The sequence below is a fragment of the Mesocricetus auratus genome, unplaced genomic scaffold (assembly GCF_017639785.1).
Source record: "Mesocricetus auratus isolate SY011 unplaced genomic scaffold, BCM_Maur_2.0 Super-Scaffold_15014, whole genome shotgun sequence".
In the NCBI taxonomy this organism is placed as follows: Eukaryota; Metazoa; Chordata; class Mammalia; order Rodentia; family Cricetidae; genus Mesocricetus; species Mesocricetus auratus.
The window spans coordinates 41294356-41304102 of record NW_024429186.1 but is presented as its reverse complement, the minus strand read 5'-3'; the positions used below and the strand labels follow the sequence as shown (position 1 = coordinate 41304102).

General features: G+C 43.3%; 1 pseudogene; it reads left to right on the top strand.

Annotated features, from left to right (window-relative positions):
* The first annotated feature begins 2734 nt into the window (after positions 1–2734).
* LOC101832021 lies at positions 2735–3339 on the top strand (annotated as a pseudogene).
* Positions 3340–9747: the final 6408 nt, after the last annotated feature.

The window sequence follows — 9747 nt, the reverse complement described above, 5'->3', positions numbered from 1 at the left end:
AAGGAATATCACAATGTGTATCTTTCTATTGTTGAAAAGATTTATTTTACCATTTGTGATGACTGTCTTTGGCTATCAACTTGACTACGTCTGGAATTAACTAAAAACACATGCAGCTGAGCTCACCTGTGACAGATTATTCTCTATTGGATCTTTTGAGGTGGGAAGACTCATGTTAAATCCAGGCCACACCTTCTGGTGGCAGCCTACATAAAGAACATGGGAGAAGGAAGCCTTTACTTTTTACCTGCTTTTTTCCCTCACTCTCTTTCACTACTACTATAGCCTACTTCTTCAGGATTCTGACATATGCTGAACCCAGCTGAGACATCCAACCTGGTGGACCAAACAATTATTGGATTCTTGGATTTTCTGTTGGGAGTCAGACATGATTGAACTAGCCAGACCACAGCCTGTAAGTCACTCTGATAAGTCGTGTGTGTGTGTGTGTGTGTGTGTGTGTGTGTGTGTGTGTTCATTCTTTCAGTTTTGTTTATTTAGAGAACTCTTGACTAATACACGTTGCCCCTTAAGGGCTGTGTGAGTGAGCTCTGCTTTATTCTGCCTTCCTCCTTGATCACAGGCAACAAACTACTCCATCTGTCTGATAAAGACTGCACAAGAATGGTGAAGGATTTTACTAGCTCAAGTGGGATTTATCAGCCAGATTCAGATTTCAGAAACAAGAACAATACTATGAATCTTGAAGAGAAGGGCGGTGGCAGCTGAGCACAACCTACCATGTTATATGTAAATGTTCACCCGCTTCCTCATAGAGCATCCTTCTAGTCCTTCAACTCCCTAGCCTGTCCTAGCGTGACTGAGTGGAGCTGTGTCATGCTTTGATGGCAATCAAGGAATTATTTGAGGTTAAGAAAAGCTCAAGGAAAGGCATCAGAAAAAAATCTGTATTCCTACAAGAGTTTATCAGAACAATTGAGCTGTTACTTCATTTTATAGAGTCTGCCTAGTCCAGACCACTGGAGGTTAGCTAATCTGGCGCCACAAATCCCATGTCCTCAATGGGATTTGGAAAGACCACATTTACTACAAGAAAGCTTTTTCCAAGGGCATACTGAGGATTCAAACACTTTTTTGACAGCTCTCCAGTCCAAATTTTAAGCTTAAGCATTATAGTGATCCTATTGGTGTAAGAAAAAAGTACCTGAGATAGATGCTGACTTATAAGTGATGTAACTTTTCTCCTAGGGTTCCACATTTTGAAGATATCCTAGTAGACATATCTCTTATGTTTTCATGGTGCAAATAATACAAAAAACATAATCATTTTAACTGCACATCATCTCCAAAATATATTCTGGAGGAAGTGAGAGAGTGGACAAATGGTATTTAGTTCTCCTGCTCCACTCCTCACCAAAGGTAGCAGACACTCAGTTTCCCTGAAAGCAAACCTTAATATCCAAAATAAAAGGAAACAAACGTTTCTATTATGTGCTGGATTTACCTATTAGGAAAGAGAAAACACAAGGTCACCCGATCCACACGCTACAAGTCAAATGTCTGTAGCTGAAGACGCAGCTGTTCCATTCAAGCCACGAAGTGTCACCCGACATCTCAGTCCTTTTGGGAGTGTGTGAAAGGTCAGGGAAATGACAAAGAAGCATATGCATATCTAGCTGCCATCCTTGGTTAAAGAGTGGTTGCATCCGCTACAGAAATCCACACAGCCAAGCAAATGGTGCAAATGCCATGGCCATAGGGACAGAGTCCTGGGCTCTACAGCTTTCAGCTACATGAACCCATTCTCTGTATGCTAGTCACCTACCTGTAAAATGATGGCTGTGGTTGCGTCTCTCTCAGAACTTTAGCAAGGGCTAGATATGTTAATGTGTGCAATCCGTGGCAGTATGTAATAGATCATTAGTCATTGCTGTGACAATGATGACACCATCCCAGCACTATTATTGACACTATTTGTATTTTTAGTATTCACCCTCCTTCTATAACAAAAATCTAGAATTTTCTTCCTCTCTTCTGCCACCCGTTTTCATCCCAGGGGTTAGTGGACAGCAGAGGTAGAGCCTTATAGTCTTAAAAACCACAGTATATTATCTTACCCAGGGTGGAATTATATACCCTCCTGATGCAGGCTGAGGAAGTAATGCTTAGCTTCACTGTGGCAGGATTCAGGGACAGTGGTGGCTTGACATGGCAGGGGCCCACATGTAGAGCCTGTGGACTGAGCCAACCCAGGATCAGGAGACTAGGTCTTTGTAGCCTGGATCATCCAAACTCAAAGCCAGCTTTCCCAGACTGTAAAACCCCACCATTGCAATAATGTTTATATCCCTATACCAGAAAATGTGTGTGCACACATGTAAACACAGACATACACACATGCACACACACATACATATAAGCGCGCACACACACACACACACACGGAGAGGGAGAATCATGCTGAAATTCAATCATCATGGCTACAATTTTAAGAAGTGGGGATCCTTTGGGATGTGATTCAGTTAAAAGTAGATCCTTCATGAATGTCTTTACTTTTTGGTTGTGAGTCTAGCCTTTAATGGCTGAGCCATCTCTCCAGCCCATAAATGTCTGTACTGCCATGAGATGGCATGCAGAGGTTTCATCCATGAGTATCAAGCACTTAATCTGCTAACACACTGAACTTAAAAATCCCAGCCTCTAGAACTATGAGCAATGAATTTCTGTTTAAAAGTTACCAAGTCGGCTTCCTCTTTCCAGCCAGTGCCAAGCGATGGGCATCTCTCTGGACAACTGGCACAATTCTACAAGACCAGGGGTAAGAGAATGCCCTGCCTCAGAATCAGAAGTATGAGCTGGGACAACCTTCTGCCAACACTAACATCAGCCCTCGTCGTGAGTTCAAGGAGGCAGTAAGAAGTACAGTGCCCTAAGACTGGAAGTGGGAAATTTTTCCTGGGGCTCTGAGTGCTGTACTCGCAAAACAAGGATCACTGATGCTATCTACAATGCATCCAATAGCGAGCTGGTCCGCACCAAGACCGGTGAAGAACTGCACTATGCTCATTGACAGCACACAGTACTGACAGCGGTACCAGTCCCGCTGTGCACTGCCCCTGGGCCACAAAAAGGAGGCCAAGCTGACTCCTGAGGAGGAAGAAATACTAAACAAAAAACAAAGAAAATTCAAAATAAACATGATGAAAAGAAAAAGAACACCAAAATCAGCAGCCTCTGGAGGAGCATCTCCAGCAGGGCAGGCTTCTTGCCTGCGTTGCCTGGAGACCAGGCCAGTGTGGCGGAGCAGGTGGCTATGTGCTAGAAAGCAAGAAGCTGGAGTTCTCCCTGAGGAAGACCAAAGCCCGGAAAGGCAAATAAACCATCCTTCATAGCTCATGTAATAAAGATGTTTATTGTTCTGTAAAAAGATTACCAAGTCTAGGGTATTATGGTTGACTGCCTGAATGGATGAAGACAATCTCTTTTAACTTAGTTTGGGTTCAATTTTATTCCTTAGATTTTTTAATGTATTCATAACAATGTTCTATTATTACTATTTTTATTTGAGGGGGTGGGGAAAAGTCACATTTACCAAGAATCAGAATCCCACACCAGTGATGGTATGAATGACTGAGATCTAAGCCCTAACCATGTAAAAGCAGAAACTGGGTTTGAGGAGAAAATTAACTCCACTGCCTAACCACAGGTGCCCAGGATAGCTCTCACCTTCACTGAGTGATTTAACAAGCACAGACTCTCTCAGCAAGGCAACTCTTTGATCGGAGAGTCTCAACAAGCAAAACTGTCTGTTTCTATGCATGGATTGTCTTTGGGGGACAGGGGTCACTCACATGTAAGTAAAGGAAAGCCATCCCAAGTCAACTGAAATCAAAATGGAGGGAGTGTGTCGCCTATCCATGAAGGGGACGTGAGAGTACACTAGAAATAACCAAATCCAGGGCTCTGCTGGTGTGACCAGACGTGAATTTTTCTCTGACTCTCAGCTATGTTTCTTCAGTGTACTGATAGCAAGTCTCAAGCTTCGCAGACAGCTACGAGACACAATCCTGGAGCCACTGCCTCCTCGACAGCTTACACTGACCTCATTAACCTGACTTCACCACATGTCCCCTGTCACAGAAATGAGGACAATGGTCATCCTTACTCCAACGCTTGGAGAAGGACTAAGTGAGTTTAAATAGGAACAGTTGAAATATCGTCATCGCCAGCAGCAGGCAAGCTCTTTCCTCCTGGTGACAAAGATGCCCCATGGGAAAAGAGCTCCTCCCCTGGGACCTTCAGAAATGAGCACAGACGTGATTCTCACTAACTGAAGCTGGATTGGAGGCTAGGATCCGTCCCAAATGAACAGTTAAACAGAAGGAAGAAGGCATCTCAATAGAAAATCGGAATTGCCACCACCTGTGGGAAAAACAAGGCATTGCCAACGCTCCTGGAACCCCAAGGCTGTGGGGCAGGGAGAGGGGGATCTCTGGGATTTTCTGGCTTCCAGCCTAGCTCTATGCTCAGTGAGAGACCTAGTGTCAAGGGAGTAAGACAGAGAATGCCAGAACAGGGCACTGACATCTTCTTGACTCCATTAATGCTTGTGAACATATTCACACACAAGTACACACATGTGTGTAAGCATCACACACAAACACACACAAACATAGAGTAAATCGTGGTTGTTGCTATTTTGCACAATAAAAAATAGTATTCATAAAAAAACACTGCTATGAGTCATTTTTTAAAATTCATTTATTGCTTGTAGAGTTGGATTTGACAATTATAAATCCCTTGCAGCATCAATGAGATTGAGATTTAAAAAGACTTGGGGGACATAATAAGAAATTTAAATGCAATATAAATGAATGTTCAGTTACCTATAGAGAGGCCACATATTAATTACCACGAAGATTCCACCTTCAAAATAACTCATGAGTTCCCTATTTGAGATTGCTGTGACAGGAATCAGCGATGGATGATTTATAGATGGGAGGCAGTTCTGAAGAAACATCTGTGTGACATAGAGAGTATATGGGAAATATATGACAATCAATCCATTTAGTGTGTCGCTTGTTTCCCATTATACATTTTTTTAAATCGTATCATTTTATAGAACACAAAGTGAAAAGAAGTTACTTTCAGTAGAGTTTTCGTTCGGAGGCTTCATGACATTCTCTGACACAGGTAAACTCCAATGCAAAAGAATCTGAGACAGTCTGAGCCAACACCTGAGTCCACTCAGTAGAATCCATTTCCCCTGCAATTAGTGTCTTACCAGCAGGAGGGCTGGTAACTTGTGGGCACTCAAGAGTGCATCATTTTGTGTTTATTCAAAATAATTAAAATAATTCCCAATATACAGCACAGCCTATTTATCCAGCTACTGAGATCTTCCAAGTCCTCAGAGTATACATTAACTCTTCTCTCTTTTGGATTATTTTTGTTTACTTTGCTAGCGTGTGCATGTTTACATGTATGCAAATTCATATGTGTGGGCACACACATGCCTATACATGAAGGCCAGAAGTTGCCACTGAGTGGCTTCCTTGCTCACTCTCCACCTTATATATACATTGAGGCAGAGTCTCTCATTTGAATTCAGAGTTTGCGGTTTTGACTTTTAACTAGCCGGCTTGCTCAGAGGCTCTCCGTCTCACCAACTGAGCAATGGGATTGCAGATGGGCCCCATGTCCACTGCCGTTTACATAGATGCTGGGGATTTAAACTCTGGTCTGCATGCAGCAAGCATTTTGCCTCCCAAAGCCTGTGTTGTTGAGTTTTGTTTTGCAGGGGCATTTGTTTGTTTGGGCTGGTTTGGGGTTTTTGCTGTTGTTGTTTTTGTTCATTTGTCGGTGTGATTTTGTGTTTTCAGTTTTATTTACCTTTTTGTTTTGAGACAGGGCCTCAGTATGTAGCCCATGCTGGCCTCATAGTGGAGATCTTCCTGCCTCAGCCTTACAAGTGCTAGGATAACAGGTATGTCACCTGACTTTCTGGAAAGAGAAATTTTGAATGACCCCTAACCTCTTGGTTAAACAGACCTCATCTTCTTTAAACAGACAGTAGTCCCACACACCATTCATTTATCTAATATTCATTTACCTAGGATATTAAAGGACAAGAGAAAAATCCTCTGAATGTAAGAAGAAATCCATCTCTGGATTAATAAAAACTGTCATACCCAAAAAAAGATAAGCCATGACGTGGTGCGTGACATCGGCAACAACTGGAAGCCGAATGCAGGCACTCAGACAAAGAACACAGACACACGAGCATCCCAGATGGAGATGACTCATCCCCCTTGGGAAGGGGCAGTTCCAGTCCAAGCTAGTCCTAGAACACTCTGTTCAGAGTTAGCATCCTAGCCAGTCTTGAGGATATTTGGGTCAGAACCCTTAGAACTACATGGTGTTGTCTGTCCTTCCCAGCTCACATCGTCTCCATCACTGGACACCAGTTAGCCTCTGGGAGGACTTCCTCTGGAATGCAGGTGACTTGTGGCTTCTGGGCATCCTTGAATCATTGCAGTCATAGCACACTGCACATTCCTAAGCCTGGAATCAAAACACTCTCCCACAGAAAGACTGTCCCAGAGTAAGAATATCTGACCTAGTTGTGCCACTTCCCAACGCAACATCTGGAGGGAAAAACTGGACTTAATCAGATGAGTCAGAATTTATGCGAGATATATGTGTATGAATGTGTGTGTGTGTATGTGTGTGTGTGTGTGTGCGCGCGCACGCACGTGCGTGTGTACTAAACTGACATTTACATAAATGCCTGCGAAACCAAAGCACAGAGGACAGAAGCAAGCCAGGGAATTAAGGTCTCTTGGAAAAAGTAAAAAAAAAATATCTCCCAGCAAGATTTGACTACGCACTGTTAAGTTTGTATAAACTTGGTGGTGGGGTAAACCAAATAATTAATGGCTATGTAACCACCAGTCAGTCATCTACATGGCTCAAGACCCAAAAGCAGACATCTGTTTAAGCATGTTAGACAGCAGTCTCCATACCGCTTCCAAGCTCATACAGACAAGCGTTTAGAATGGGGGGACATTCTTGGTCTTTCTGCCTGGGCCCACCACACATGGATCTATAGTTTCCTGGACATGTAAGAACAATGCTGAATTGTTCTTAAGATTCAGGCTTATGTTGGGTTTACTATTATTGTTGTTGTTGGGGGATTTTGTTTTCTTTGAGACAGGGTGTGACTTATATAGCCCTGTCTGCCTTGGAGTCAGCTATATAGGCCAGTTTGCCTTGACCTCCCAGAGATCTACCTCCTGAGTCCTGGACTTAAAGGAGTGCCCCACCTGACCCAACTCTCATAACAGTCTTGATGTTTTAAAGGTTTTAGTACTCAGAAACATTTTCACAGACAATCCTCTTGATCATAAGGCTGAAACGTTAAAATTTTAACTTTATCTTATTTTTAATAGAATGCCCAAAACTTTTTTTCTACAATTACTAAATTTAGGGGAGATAAGCGGTGATTAAAATAACTATATTGTGAGGAATACAACCAACATTCTCTGGAGAGCTCTAAGTCATTCGCGCATGCCTTCCAAACTGGCAGAAGTACCCACAGATTAAAGGACACATAACTAGCTTCTTGAAGTGTCTTAAAGATCTCACTACAGAATCTACTTGACAACGAAAATGGGCTTAACCATCTGTGTCTTGTGGTGAAAGACGTAGGTTACACACAACATCAAAATCTCACCTGAAGCCTTTACATAGGCCTAGTATATATAGTGTGCAAATTCAGCTCTTAGGTGACCAGGATGGGAGCCATGATTCAGACCTCTGTGTGTAGAGTGTCAAGCCATCGCCAGTGTGCAATCTCAGCCTCAAGGTCAAGGACGACCCCTCACAGTTCTGCCAACCACCCATCACCACATAGGGTTCTAGTGATGCTGTTCACCTCTAGGCTGTTTTGTTGTTGCTATTCTTGCTGTTGTTTGGGGTTTTTTTCTGTTTGGTTTGGTTTGTTGTTGTTGTTTTGTTTGTTTTGTTCTATTTGCACTGCCAATCACTCCTTTACCTGCACAGGTTTGTTCAACTACGTACTTCATCTTCAAAGCCTTTTATGCAGAAGTATAGTGTAAGTTTCTAAGTTACATTTTTATTGCACACACCCCAGGTTCCCCAGAAAGACTAAATGAAAAGAAAACTTCATCAGCTACAGGCAGTCATGGAGGTCTTCAAATGCTTCACAATGCAGCTTGATATGAAACATTCTTGTTCCATGACAGCCCCCAGAGTAAGCACTTTTTGATTGTCATTCAGGCTGTTTGTCAGCGTGCAGTGCCTCCCTTCCAGCCCAGGGTAGGATGGTGCTCGCTCCTGACCCTTCTGCTAAGCCAGTGGGCGCATGCCACCTGTCCTGGTGAATGAATGTGAGCAGGGGTGTCACTTCCTAGCCTCTTCTCCATGTCCATTTCCTTGCCTGTCATGGTGCTCGATGTGTGTGTGACTGTTCAATCAGCCTCAACCCTGAATAAAGAGGACAATGGTGTCCAGAAGAGATACGAGGTAAGCAAACAAACAAACACGTTATTTCAAGTTACTGGACTTTGGGGATTGCTTGTTACGGCAACACAGCATCCCTGGCACTCTAGTCCTAAGTGAACTGTTATTCTTTCACAGAAAAGAAATGGTGGGGCACTGAGCATCATTGCAAATGTTACTCTAATCCAAAACAGAAGAAATGTGGACTCTGCTACATGACAGCATGCATATGATTTGCAGATACATGGGTTATGGACAGGCACTTACTAAAGCTGATTTTTCTCCAACTCCGCCCTAGTAAAACTGCTCAACGCCATTGGATAATCTACAGTCTTCAAAATCTCATAGAAAAACAAAGTTCTTTGACTTGAACCCATTTGTCAAAATCATTTGCAGGGTCACATTTCCAAGACCAAGTCCATTAATCAAATGGAGCTTCATTCTGAGGTATCAAACAAATTAGCTAGCTGTTCTGCTCCTGTGTCATTGAGGAGGGCCAGGCTGACCCAGGAGGAGATGATTCAAACAAAAAGGGAAACATCCAAGCATAAACAACATTAGAGAACGCTTACCAAGCCAAAAGGCAACACTATATTCCCTCACTTCTAAGAGGTGAAGCCTGAGCCCAGCACAGTTAGAAAAAAAATTCACAAATGCCCCATGTCTGGTTGGTTTCCTTTATGTAAAAACCTGAGGCGTTTTGGTGGGGGGGTGTCTGGAATGCATATCTGAGCATTGTGTTCAAACGGGGACTCATAAACATGATCACATGTAGTATACTTACAGCCTGCACAATCCCGTCCTCGCCCTCCCCCACGTTCATTTGTAACAGTGTAACTGGAAGATTTTCTTCCTCAATGCAGAAAAGAATTGCTTGAGTTTCTTGTTTAAGTAAAGAGAAAAGTGTCGGTTTTCGATTTGCTTTGAACTGGTGAGTCAGGGAGCCATGAATGATGTCATACGTTATCCTTCAATCCCTGATGTGGTTCTATCTGCTCTCAACTCAGTCCTGTCCCGTTTCCGCGGCAGACATTACTCCCCGGGTTCCATCCTTTCTTCTTTGGCTTCTCTCCAGCCACAGGTTAGCAGCCTGGCTAGCAGGGGATATAGAACAGGAAGTCTGACCCCTTTGGCCGGCTGCGGGACCCCTAGTGTTTTCCCACTGGGCGTCCTGGCCTGGTTCCCCAGAAGTACAAACACACGCACAGAGCCCCATTGTTGCCGCCTTCCCGGCCCACTGATCCTAATATGGAATGCAGCAGG